This window comes from Myodes glareolus, chromosome 20 (assembly GCF_982192425.1).
Source record: "Myodes glareolus chromosome 20, mMyoGla1.1, whole genome shotgun sequence".
Taxonomy (NCBI): Eukaryota; Metazoa; Chordata; class Mammalia; order Rodentia; family Cricetidae; genus Myodes; species Myodes glareolus.
In genome coordinates, this window is record NC_142045.1 from 25,251,281 (window position 1) to 25,265,218 (window position 13,938).

At 39.8% G+C, this 13,938-nt stretch overlaps 1 pseudogene; it reads right to left on the reverse strand.

Moving 5' to 3' along the window:
• Nucleotides 1–10,588: 10,588 nt before the first annotated feature.
• LOC125393936 (small ribosomal subunit protein uS5 pseudogene) lies at nt 10,589–11,332 on the reverse strand (annotated as a pseudogene).
• Between the last annotated feature and the right edge of the window lie 2,606 nt (nt 11,333–13,938).

Below are 13,938 nucleotides of genomic sequence, written 5' to 3' on the forward strand. Positions count from 1 at the left end.
AAGCGTCCTTCTTTAGAGAGGTAGGGAGGGGAACAGAGAAAAATGTACAGCTCAATATAAATCAATAAATAATTAAAAAAAAAGAGTTGATGTTGGGACTCATCCGAGATTGGTATTCCATTTTATTCATTGAGACAAGACGTCTCAATCAAACTCAGAGACTGTTGATATGGTGAGTCTGGTAGTTTGCTAGCCAGCTTGCTGTCTCTTTCTAGGGCTGACATACAACCTGGTCACCGTGCCTATGAGGCATTAACATAGATTTTTGGCGAGCCAAACTTTGGCCCTCACAGATGGGCAGCAAGGGTGGCACAGGGACATCTCCCCAGCCCCCTGGAATTATTTTTAATGTATTATTACCAAGGCTATCTCCATGACTCATTCTAGACTTCTCAGAAATATACACTAGGTTATAATGCTCACTAGGACTAAAACAGAAGCAGTCAGTTATTACATTTGGTAAGAATGAAGGTGGAGAGATAGTTTCAATATTTATTGAAGCACTGCTCTACATAGTAGCCAATAACCACAGGAGGCTATTCAAATTTAAGAATTAACTTATTTAAAAATTAGTTGAAACACATCATTGCCCACTTTTCAAGGGTTCAACTGCCACATATAGCTATTTGATACTTTATTCGATAACTAAAATACTTTTTTCATTTTTACAGAGATTCTTTCGGCAGCATTGCATTAGAGAGAGAGGGCAAATTGAAGAAAATTGCCTTGTCATTTCTAGGCATAAAAACAACCTTCCTCGGCTCTTGTCATGGCAAGAAAGTGCTTCTGAGACAAAATAAAATCTAGTGTCTTTATTTCCTTCTGATATGTCACTCAGCTGGCTTGTCTTCTCTGCCTTATACATTTCCATGCTTCGTCTTTCTTATTCAACCTCCATGAAAGCAGAGAGTTGACAACCATTCCCATCCACACCTATTTAACCACCTAATGAAGTGTTTAAAGCAGTAGTCTTCAAACACGTACAGGAGAGACCAGGCAACTGTTACCAGTGGGTAGACACTGTGCCTAGAATCATTTGCACTACACAAGTTTAGAACACAGTTTTCTGTCTGTGGCGTGTCTCCAGTGACTATTATTGCCTCAAAAGATCTTCCAAAAATGAAATCCCAAGGCTGGAAATTCCAATTGCTTCCTCAGTTTTTCTTTAGCTTGCTTTTCCAAGCTAATAGCTACTGAGTTGCAGGGATGCTTTCCTCTCTGGCTGGCTGTAATTTATTGGGCAAATGTCCTTAGACCTACAGAATCTGGAATCCAAAGACCTTGGCAATTAAGGATACAGAACCCAGAATCCAAAGGCCTTGGCAATTAAGGAGGTCAAAGTTTGTCAGACGGGGCTTTTATGAAATGCCAGCTTGGTTTTCAAAAATGGAAACTTTCTTGCAATAAAAAAGTAAGATGAGGCAACTCAACAATCTGCTCTCCTTCCTGGGAGCTGACAAACTGACTTTCAGCCAAGGTCTGTGATATTTTCTTTTCTGACATTGGAACAGCTACCTAAGGTCTCTGACTCTAGTTTTATGCCATTAAAAAGCACCCAACAGTAATTTCTCATTAGGCCAGTACTCAGAAGAGCTAACTTTCACCAAACTCTCATTGGAAAATGGTGCTAGGGAGCTGTTACTAGATTTCCTGCAGCCTCTCAGTCTGTTTTAAGTTTGTTAGCCTTTAGATTCTAAGTCAAAGCAATGAACCCATTCAATGTTGTTTTCTCTCTGCTTCCAGACTTGAAAGACAGGTGCCAGAACCAGGTTCTGACACCATATTTGAAAAAAAACCCCATGAGAGTTTCTATTCCATATTTTGAGAACCACAAAGAATTGGTTCATAGAGGCCTGGGGGCATAGCTCACAAGCCTAGGCCAAATTCATGAAAATGCTGCAACTAAAGAAACTATAGCAAGAGCAAAACAATAACAAAAGAAACAAACCAAGAATCGGTTCCCCTGGAACCACTGTTCTGAAGTGATAGATAGGCTACTGAAGAGTTCATATGAAGAGGGAGATTTTGAATTTAGGACTTGACAGATGTGGATTTATGTGTTTTTATGGGGAGGGTATAATGGGGATCAGGCAATCTAGCTGATCCCCTTGAAAATAAAAACAGTGAATGGTTTATGAATTATTTATCATCTTTTGTTTTCTAACATCTACGTAGTTTAAATTGACCCTTAATTTTTTTGATTACAGATGAAAATTAGTGTATATTTTAGATACCTATTTGATATTTACATCTCTCCATTCTCTTTAGGCTTTATTTTTTATGTGTCAAACGAAAGACATGTTAGAAGAAACATAATCATAAGGAAAGAAGACAAGAATCACAGTGTGGCTGATGTAAAGAAGGAAGGGTCACTGGTCAGGAAATAACCCCCAAGGATAGTTAGTAGAGTATTACCACTCAATGGATATTGTCTGTGCAGTCATGCCTCTTAAAACAATGGTGTTAGGATTTGTAAGAAAACATACCCCGCGGTTCACTGTACTGGGGACTCAGATACTAGCTGATGGGTTTAAAGGAGATGGCTGAAATCTGTGGGCTGTGGACTAATTCTTACATTTGTGCTTTCACGATTCACAGTGTGATGTATTATGGGGAGGTACTGAAAAATAGAAGGTGGGATCAGTTTGGAGGAAGAAGAGAAGTAACCTGGGAAGATGAGCCTTGTCCTCGGTTTCTTGGGGTGTTTTACCTCCGCCCCCTATGAAGTGAGCTTTCTGCTCTTACACATGCTCCCGAGTATGTTCTGCCTTCTTGTGCACGACGTCAGAGAGCAACAGATCCCAGCGCACGTGGACAGGAACATCTGACAGTGGGAGCGTGATGAGGCCCTTCCTCCTTAACTGTCTCAAGAATGGGTCACAGCAGCATAAGACTAACAGCTGATTAGCTAGCTTATGTAGCACCATCGCCCCACATCCTGGTTATCTTCTCTTTTAACCTGAGTCATTCAGGATATTGAAGTGTTCAAGTTTCAAGTACTCTGGAAATTTGCAGTCGTATTTTATTGGAACAAAAATGACCACTAGCAACCCTACGCATTTGGAACAAATCAAGAGACCAGTGACATATGCTTTGGTTGCGACGTGGCAGTCACAATGTGGTCTTGAGGACTGGCACTTCTTTTTGGATTTCTTCATTATATACAATTATATGGCATTTTTTTTGTGCTTAATTCACATTCCTGACGATCATCCTTGAGGCCAAATAAAGCTGAGAGATACAAAGGAAGAAGGATCTTTGAAGAATAAGGTGGCCATACAAGATCAAGCAAAGATATGGAATTCTGAAAGAGTATTTTAAAGGTTTTGTTAGTGTTGTTGTTCCCACAGGAACTCAGCGTGGAGTGCTTCATGGAAGAGTTCCTGAAAAGAGACGGAAATAGAAAACAAAGGCAGCTAATACGATAAGGATCTACTCTGTGGAATTTCCACTTAACATAGAATACCAATTTTCGTGGCGATGATTGATAAATGAAGTGTTGGAGAAACTTTAGACATTACTATTTAAAATATTTGCCTCAGATTTCTAAAACCTTGAAATTAATGTAAACATTTGTCTCTAAATTATGCTTCTAGTATCAAGTGAAAAGCCTACTGTAGAGAGTTGGAGCAATTTCCATAGAATTGTAATCCTGTTGTTCAGATTATGTATCAAGAAATGAAAACTCAGGGGTCTAGACTAATTTAAATCCAGCTTTAAATGTTTTGTACATGTGGAAAGTGATAGGTGTTTCATATCTGATATATCTGCTTGAAAGACTGACATAAGAATATGGATGAATAATGCTTACAAATATAGGCCAAGAGTTAAAAAAAAATCCAAAACACCGAATTAAACAAAAAGAAAAATAAAATTCCTTTCAGGAAAGTATTGCCAACCAAATACAATTAAAGCATCTAGAATAACAAGAGTTTCCATTTCTTTTATAATAGTTTTCTGAGAAATTAAATTGAATGATTTTATGCATTAAGTTAAAAGTAATAATAACTATAGAGCCATTAAAATTATAAAATTAAAATAGATGCTTTTTGAAAATAATGCTTCTATTTAAACTAGAATGTTAATGGAGAGACCTCATTTTTATGCTACCATAATTTTGGGTCACAGTTCAGACTTTTTTTCTGTACCATTTTATTGGTGTAATAAGAAGAAGGTTTCCTCCTCTGCAGCCCGATCCCACCCCTCTGTCTAGTTCATTTTGTAATATTTATCTTTCTAGGCAGTGTTTCACTGTAATTCCTACCACTTTAAAAATTGCTTCCACTTTGGACTAAATACAAATCTGTCAAGGTATATTAGAAATCCTCAGAATTGTTTTGATGACTTCTCTGGGATCCTTATTTCCAAGTTCTTTAGAAGTTTTCTGAAGTGCAACAAATATTAGATACAATGAATGCCAAGAACACAATCACCACCTATGACCTGATGTTCAGATCTCTACATGTCATTAGAACAGAACTGGGTTTAACAACTGTGCAAAATTTTATCTAATAAAATAACTTCCGTCTAAATAAATAACTTCTCTGAAATCCTTGGTAGGAGAGCTCTGTGGAATTTTTTTTGGTGGGGGTAATAATGTCTAACTAATGGAATTTTAAATATGATAGCTACATGCTCAGAGTTTGCCACCCAGCATGGAAGAGTTTCCTGGGCTGACGTTGACAATGTTTCCCTCTCCCTGATTCTACTTTTTCCCATCACTTCCCCATGCCGACATGTTGAATACCCAACTCTGTAGCTGGGGTTTGTTGGACTGCCAGGCCCCACACCATAACACAGACAGACTTCTTATTAATTACTAATTATGCTCAACCTCAGCTGAGGCTTGTTTCTAGCTAGCTTTGTAAACATTAATGAACTCTTTTCTATTAATCCATGGGCTGCCCTGAAGCTCCTTTACCTCACCTAGGTTCTGTCCATCCCACGTCTCTGCTTTCTCCACGTCTGGCTGGCTGCACCCCCAGCTTGCAGGCCAACTTCCCTTTTCTCTCTGCCTGCTAGTCCCACCTATTCCTCCTCTGCCTACCTTTGCCTGGTCAGCTTTTTATGAGACCAATCACACTCCTTAGGCGTGCAAAGTGAAAGAACAACACATCTCTCCAGAATTAAACAAATGCAGCAGGAACGAAAGCAACACACCTTCATATAGTTAAACAGTTATTCTGCAACACAGACAAATGTGGCACCTCTTTAGTTAAACAAATATTCTGTTTCATGACACAATGCCACCAAAACCTTTGCTTTCCTCCAACTTTCTCTTAACCTTCTTTGTCATGTTTGCAGCACCCATTGAATTTTCAATCTCTTTTTTTTTCCTGTTTTTCATACCAAGTCTTGTTTTGTTTTGAGGGAAAGAATGACTTCCTTCTTTTTAGTCACCAAAAACAGTAATCTTAAAGAGTGGAACTGAGCACCGAGGTTTCTGGGAGCCGTAAGTACCAGCACGGTCACAGGCATTCTACACATTCTGTTCTTTTTGGAGCTGTGTCTTTTAAACATTTAAGAATGACTTGATACTATGGGAAACTATAATTAGTGATACTAAGAATAATGAAAGCAACAGTTGAATACTTGACATCCATATGCTAGCATTTTCTTACCTCATTCTAGCAGGTCTCCAAAATGGGCACTATCTAGGTCTATAGAAATGACTCAGTGAATAAGAGGGTGTATTGCTCTTACAGAGGACCAGATTCGCTTCTGAGCACCTTCACTGGGTAGCTCACAGCCACCTGTAACTTCACCTTCATGGGATTAGACATCCTCTAGCCTCGATTGGTAATGCATTCACCTGTACCTACACACCACACACACACACACACACACACACACAGAGAGAGAGGGGGGGGGAGAGAGAGAGAAAGAGAGAGAAAGAGAGAGAGAGAGATAATAATTATAAACAGCTGGCAACATCTCAGTTTTAGAATGCAAAACTAATACATGAAGTTATATCATTTGCTCAAAGTTACAAGGACTGTAGCGTAGGATATTCAGAACTCAAAATTGAATCTGTTTGGCTGTGTGTCCTCTCTCCACTGCCACTCAGAAAAAAAATAAAAAAACAAGGACAGTGAGTATAAAACTTTCAGAAGATTTCAATGTTATTGATATTCAGTATATTGACATGGGACTTTTTCTTCCTTATCTGTTAAAAATTCCATGCCTGAAGATTTCTCACCATAAACATGTTCTTGTTGAACAGGCAACTCTAACTGGGATACAGAAGGCATCAGAACAAATGGCAGCAAAATGGATAAAATAGGAAACAGAAATTGAGTCTGCCTACTTCATGTTTAAAGCTAGCATTGGCTCTGATAGACTAAGAATGTATGTGATAGAATATGAATGTGAGCTAAATATGGATTCAAGAGCAGTTGCTCTATTATTGAGTAGTGACTAAAGGCAAATAAGAAAACGCAGATGTCCTCACAGCAGAATGTTTGAGAGGTATTGATCAGAAAGCTTTCTCTTAAAGTCTGAGCAAGCATGGGCTTCCAGCTCATGCCCTGGCTTGCTTATTAGCTTGAAGGAATGCCTGCAATGTCAGTCTGTTGGAAAGAACGCTTGTCTCTTTGCTAGCTCATCCAGCTAGTCTAGGCTCTGAGAGCTGGACCTGTTTCCACCTTCCCGTGCTTGGCTGTCTCCCTGCTTTCAGTTCAGGGTTTCAGCCCTGTGACTCTGGCTGGAAACCAGCTTCTTCATCACATGGCATTTAGCAATTCAAACATTTATCTTGAGGCAAATGAATTATGTTTTCTCTTTGGGTGCTTCTGAGCATGGCCTTTTATAATGTTATTTTTTCTTATGCATGATACTTCAGAGTTCAAGTTTCCAGCTACAGTAACAACTATAGCAACAACATCAGGTTCTTTGAAAGCATCTAATGCAGAAATCATCTTTTTATAACCCCAAGGGTCCTAATATAAAGACAAAAGCCCCATAATACCAATGCTTGATGCGTAGAGGATGTGTAGCTATAATTATTAATGAATGCCAGTGCTGAGGCCACAGTTCCACATGCCTATTGCCCTGAAGTTTTTGTAGAAATTGGTCTCTCAATGTTTTTCATTCTTTAAACTGAGAAGTATTTTTCATAGGCTTTCTCAGTCAGGACTATTGATCTGAAGAATGACTTTTCATTTTGTGAGAACATTTCCCCTAAGTCACAGTATAAGGAAACATTCTAAACTACAATACTGCCGGGATTTTCATGGAGGGACACACATTTTACTTATTAGAGATGATTGTACTTATACTCACTTAAAAAGATTTTACTTATATTTTAAAATGGAAAGCAATTTGTATCTATTAAACCTAGCCATCATTTAGTAAAATTCAGAAATTCTTATTGAGTATTGGGTACTAAGAATTTGACATGAACATTTTAATACAATTTTCAAAGTCAGAACCTATCAGAACACGGCACTGTTATTTATTGCTGTTATAATTCTTATTTACTATGGGTGATGGAATTATTAAAATTTAAAGAAATTTGCCCAATGTCCAGATAAAGCAAATATTTCAAATTCAGAATTTGAAACTAGAACCTATTAAATAAAACAAAATACAAATGTAACTCTTGCCACATACATTGCTATAGACTTTAAATTATGAATTTAAAGATTTTCTTGGTATACCTTTATTCTGCAGCAGCTCTGCTGAGGTTGTCACAGAATAAGCTAAATGAAATGCAGCCAGATTTTGCAAAGAACGAATTTGCGTCAATGATAGAATCAGCCCCACTAACAAATGCTTTATATCACGTTACCATATTAAGGTAAAAATGCCCTCCCACTCCCACAGAGCTTAACGAGAAAGAGGAATCTATGTAGTAAGATGGTCGAAAATGCCACGTACTGATTTTCATATTAGACCTAACATTTTTTCTCTAGAACTGTCCTTATAGCTGAGGAACAAGGATTTACTTAAGAGTAATAACTTCTTATTTGTGATGAACCTATGTCTACTGAGACTATCACATAAAAAATAACATGAAATACTTACATCTAACACTGTCCTGACCTTCAAAGTCCACTTTAATGTTGTGCTGCCATAGATGGCTTATTTATTTAAGGAGATTTTACTGAGTCTCCCTTGTGGGTAATGAGTTTTAGGCAATGAAAAGACCATGCCCTTCCTGTGTCAGAATTTCTTGATCTACCATGGCACACCATCAGATCAGACAGGGGTGCTAAAGTTAACCCCTGCTACTGATGCCAATGGACATACTTCTAGGTCATCTCCACCTCAGATGGAAGGTGGATCATCGACTGAGGCCTAAGTAAGCAATATTCTTTCTCTTTTTGTTCTGTTTTCAAGACAGGGTTTCCTTGTGAAACAGTCCTGACTGTCCTGGAACTCACTCTGTAGACCAGGCTGGCTTTGAACTCACAGAGGTTCACCTGCCTCTGCCTCTTGAGTGCCGGGGTTAAAAGTGTTCACCACCACTGCACAGTCTAAGCAAAACTTTTAACCCAAGCCACTGAGACCTGCTTGGCTTCAGCTGTTACCATTTTTGGAGAACTCCTGCTATGGGTCCTTATACACGTGGTGGAGTCTCTATTGTAGTAACCAAGTCTCCACTGTGATTCCCCGTAGAACACTGTCACTTTGGGTTGTATCTTTTGCAGAGAACCTACTGACAACACTGTTGCCAGCCATGTCACCCATAATTCTGAATGTCCACACCTGAAAGTTCTAGAAAAATGTGAGCCTAGTCTCCACGCATCATTATCAGAACTAGAATGAAAGTCAACGTTCAGTTGCTGCTTAATGGAATTACATTAAAATTTCAAAGAAAATTCATGAACTTTGAATAAAATTTTAAAAATTAATTCCCAAAATTAAATTAACGAGAGAGCACTTTTTTAATAGATGTCTGTGTCTGGTATGTATGTATATGAGTGTGGCATATGTGTTGAGGGTACAATATATGTATAAATGTGAGTCATGCGTGTGCATGTATGTATGTGTGTAACGTTTGTATGTGTGGTGTATGTGTATGCATCTATATGATTATAGTATATGTGTGTTTTGTGTATGCACATATGTGCGTACAGGAGTATGCGTCAGAGGAGAAGGGAGTTATGTGTCCTGCTCTTTTATTTTCTACCTCCTTCCTTGGGACAGGAATTTAGAGCTCAACTAGTTTGTCAACAAGTTCCAGAAATCTGCCTTCTGCCTCTCACAACTCTGAGGTTACCAGCCTACGTGGGTAATGGTCATCTTTTAACAGGGATGCTGAAGAACTGAACTCAGGTCCTCATACTTATGCTGCAAGCACTTCCCCTCACTGAGCAATATATGCATCCCTTCACATTTTCAAAAGGCTAATTAAATAGGAATGGTGGATAGTTGAAATCAGAGTACAATGAGAAAATCCAAGCTTCCTCCCAGTTCTTCACCATTCCTGCCCCATCACACCTACCAGTCTGCCATACACATTTTTAAGCCTGGTAGTATTTTTTGTGACTGATATTATTATTATGTTATATTATATTATATTAATGACTGAACCCAGAGCTTTGCAAGTCATAGACAAGTGCTCCACCTCTGAGATATTCCTTTAGATAGAAAAAAGTCTTAATTGGTGATTTAGTCAAATAACTCTGAGTCCTAGGTACCTTTCCAAAGTAATACAGCCACTACATCTGGGACTCCAATATCAAATGCGATGCATTAGGTTTGCCAGCAAAAAAGAACCAATAGTTTGTGAACATTTATGCAAAACTACATTAGTGTATAGATAAATCTTTACATAGATCTTCATAAAGATTTACAAAGTCAAAGATTTTGTATTTTTGCACAGAAAGAGACAGATTTACTTTAAGGAATTGATTATGAGAGAAAGACAACCCAGAACTGGAAGCCCCAGAAAATTTGAGATGATATAATTTGTATCGAGGGGTGAGATTTCTTCTTTTGGGGGTGGGGATATTGTTCTCTGTCTTTTAAGGCCTTCAGCTGATTAAATGATGCCCACCTTCACATGGAAGATTATTTGCTTTATTCAAAACTGTTCATCACATCTAAACAATGTATCTTTACTGTGACATCTATCCTAGTACTTGGCCAGGTACCATAGTCTAGCCAAACTGACATAAAATTATACCAGATCATAATAAAAAAGTGATCTTTCTGTTGTGTGAGTGAGCATTTAATAATCACAGATACCAAGGATGCCAGAGACACAGACCACCTTATAGATTATGCTGATGGTCAGCTGTAGTGACTAGGTGCAGATTCACTTCAGCTTTAGTTTGGCTTTTTACACTGGGTTATATAAGACCATTTTTCTTGCAAGTATATAATGTTAGTACACTGTGTATAGTGTGTACTCCAACACCATCCTTTTTCCTGTCAGTCTCCCGTGTCCCCTCCACAGTTGTGCTTTTACTTTCATGGCATCTTGTACATATATGATTTCATGTGTTTATGTAAATTCTAAGACTCTTAAATGAGAGAAAAATGTGGATTTTGTCTTTCCAAGGCTGATTTTCTTCTTTCTTAATGTGACCATCCCAGTTCCATCAAAGTATTCTTTCTTTTTTTTTTTTTAACAGACTTGATTCACTTTTATTTTTCTTGTATAAAAACCCTTATGTGGTGGCCACAGCTGGAGCCTGGGTCCTCTGAACAGAGACTCTGGTGTGGGTTTTCACTAGGTGGTCAGTGAATTCCTGATAAGGAGACTTGGTGAACACAGTCTCTTTCCAGAGGTCGGGGGTCAGGTAGCTGTAGGTCTTAGAGATGGCATCAAAGGTGGCCTTGGCAAAGTTGCCCAGGGTGGCAGTGCAGCCCCTGGCTGATGTGTAGCAGTCATCAATGCCAGCCATCATCAGTAGCTTCTTGGGCACAGGAGCGGAGACTATGCCAGTGCCTCTGGGGGCAGGAATGAGACGCACCAGCACAGAACCACAACGGCCTGTCACTTTGCAAGGCACAGTGTGGGGCTTGCCAATCTTGTTCCCCCAGTAGCCTCTCCACACAGGGACAATGGAAAGCTTGGCCAAGATGATGGCCCCTCGGATGGCAGTGGCTACCTCCTTGGAGCATTTAACACCGAGACCTACGTGACCATTGTAGTCCCCAGTAGCGACGAAAGCCTTGAACCTGGTCCGCTGGCCTGCCCTAGTCTGCTTCTGCACGGGCATGATCTTCAGAACCTCATCCTTTAGGGATGCTCCCAGGAAAAAGTCAATGATCTCGGACTCCTTAATGGGCAGGGAGAACAGGTAGATCTCCTCCAGGGACTTGATTTTCATGTCCTTAACCAGGCGGCCCAGCTTGGTGATGGGAATCCACTCCTTGTCTTCAGCTTTACCTCCGCGAGCCCCGCAGCCTCGGCCACGGCCACGGCCTCGACCACGGCCGCGGCCCCTCAGACCGCTACCGAATCCTCCGCGGAAGCCTCCACGGCCTCCTAATCCTGGGCCCCCGGGGCCCTCCTGCTGCACTGGCGTCATCCGCCATTGGTGTCTTCCAGAAGAAGAAGCCAAAGTTTTCTTTCTTAAGCCTTGCTAATCTAGGCACTCTAGAGCCTTAACTGACACCCACAGGGACACAGATATGTCTCTACGAAGAGACACTGAAGAAGGAATACTAGTGTAAACTTCGAGAGTACCTGAGGCAGAAACAAAAGTTTCTATAAACTAGATACAATGAGCACCTGGGCCTTATTAGGGCCCTTTAAGCAGGAACTCAGAAGAACAGACAGAACCATAAAGCCAGCCAAACAGAAAGGTATATACAGGAAGATAGAAGAGAGCTATTTAGAAGAAGCAAGTTTTCCTAGCTTGTGGTTTGGAGGATGCTGGGACTAATTACTGTGAAAGCCTTGTTGTTGTCGGCCCCCTCCCCCACTTCTGGACACTCCTGGGCTAGGCAAGAAAGGGCAGGCATAGGATGAGGTGAGGCAAATGAGCTTCAGAATCTTATCTGCACAGGTCTCCTCCCAGAAGGGCCAAAAAACTTCATTTCTCTATTTCATCAGAGTAGGCCCCATTCTTTCCACATCTTTGGCATACACTAAATGATGAGCCTCTTACTGTGACCACAAAAGCTGAATAGCAAATCTCTTTTAGACACCATTTTTTAATTATAAAGGATGAGTTAGGTCCTGTTAAAGTGTATTAAGGTAATCTCAAAAAAGACAAAGAACAAATGTTTTCTGTTATTAGTGAACATTAGATTTTTATACTAAGCCATAAAATCATTCATGTACGTACTGAATGGAAGTGGAACCACCCAGGGGGAACAAGAGGGCTATCAAGAGTAGGGAGAGAGAGAGAGAAAAAATGGAACTGGACTTACAACATACATCTGTACAGAATCCTTGAAAAAAATCAATAAAAATAATGGAAATTATGAATGCAAATTATATCAGTCCCTCCTACATCTACCATAGCAACAGTAAAACTAGATGATTTAAAAAGGGTGGTGTTAGAGAGAGAGAAAGGTGGTTAAACTCACCCGGGATGACAGGAGATAATCACTGCTGTGCGTAGGGATTAGGCACAACTAAAGACGGCCATAGTTTGCCTGATGACAGCTTTCTTATGAGTAATCAGCTTCCAGGCAGAATGGTGAGAGGCATGATTGTACTGAAGACATAGGCGGGAGGAGTTGGGCATCTAACTATCCAGCCAGACTTGAGCTGGGGGAGCTGGGAGGGATGGAGGACCAAGGGTCCAAGTCAGTCACTGGAAGTGAGCACCAATTGTCTTCAAGGAAAAGAGACAGAAGGTGGCAAGTTTCAGTGCAGTTCAAAGAAAGAGTTGTGAGACCAGGATGGATCTATTACAAAGAGATCCTGTCAGTAGGAGAATTAGCTGGAAAGAAAGCAGGTAGTTGTAAAGTCATGGATTGATCACAATTGAAATTCTGCTAAAAAGAAACACGGCCTGCCTCTCTCGGTCCCAGCTGTCCCCGCTCTCCTTACCTCTTTCCTCTTGCTTTCCCCCTGCTGTTTCCAAAGGACAGGAATCATCAAGATTTTCCGGAAGGATGGAACGTGAGACCACTGGGAAGCATATGGGCATTTGGTGTGTAGTTTTCATTCTCCCAGTCAAGGTTGTCTCAAAACCCAACTCGTTATGGAAACGTGTTTCCATTGATGGTTTACCTTGAGTCTACTGGGAAGCATAGAAATACATATAGGGTATTTCTTCAATTATTTTTGCTGTCCTTTGTCTGCTGTCAGGAGTGAGAAATTTATATTAAAAAAGATTGCATTAGATGTGATCTTGAGAAGGAAAGAAATGGATTTTCAAGTTTTGTAGTACAATAGACAGTATTAATAATGTCTGGTTATAAAGTCTTACCAAGTCTATAATGAAAAAAATGGAGAACTATTTTATTGAATAAATATGTGCTTCTACCATTTAGAAATTAACAGGTATGCATTTAAGTATTCTGGGAAGAGCTCATGGAATGCCATCCATAAACATCCCTTAAAAACTTTCCTGGTGTGATGCAACTATCTCCTTATATTTCTTCTGCCCTTCACTCCCCTTTCCCATTTACATTACTTTTGTAGTTAACCCACCTCCAGACATTTAATTAGGGCTTAGCATTTTTTGAGAAGTTGCCTTGTAAACATGCCATTTAACTTTCACAATAAACATCCCAATCTTGGAATGATGTGGGAGGGGCGTCGGGATGATAGCCATTTGTTCAAAGTGATTCATCTCGTCAAAACAGAATAATTCCCTTAATATTCCTGTACCAAATTATCAGCTTAAAAATGCAAACAAAACTGCTGGGGTTTGTAGCCTATAATTTTGTATGCTGTGTCAACTTTGTAGAGGACGAGACAGGGTGATGATGGGTAAGAGTTGAGGAGGATTGCAGTTTAGAACAAGCAGACTTGGATAATAGACTCATGACATTGGTTGCACAATAAACTCCTGGGACTAG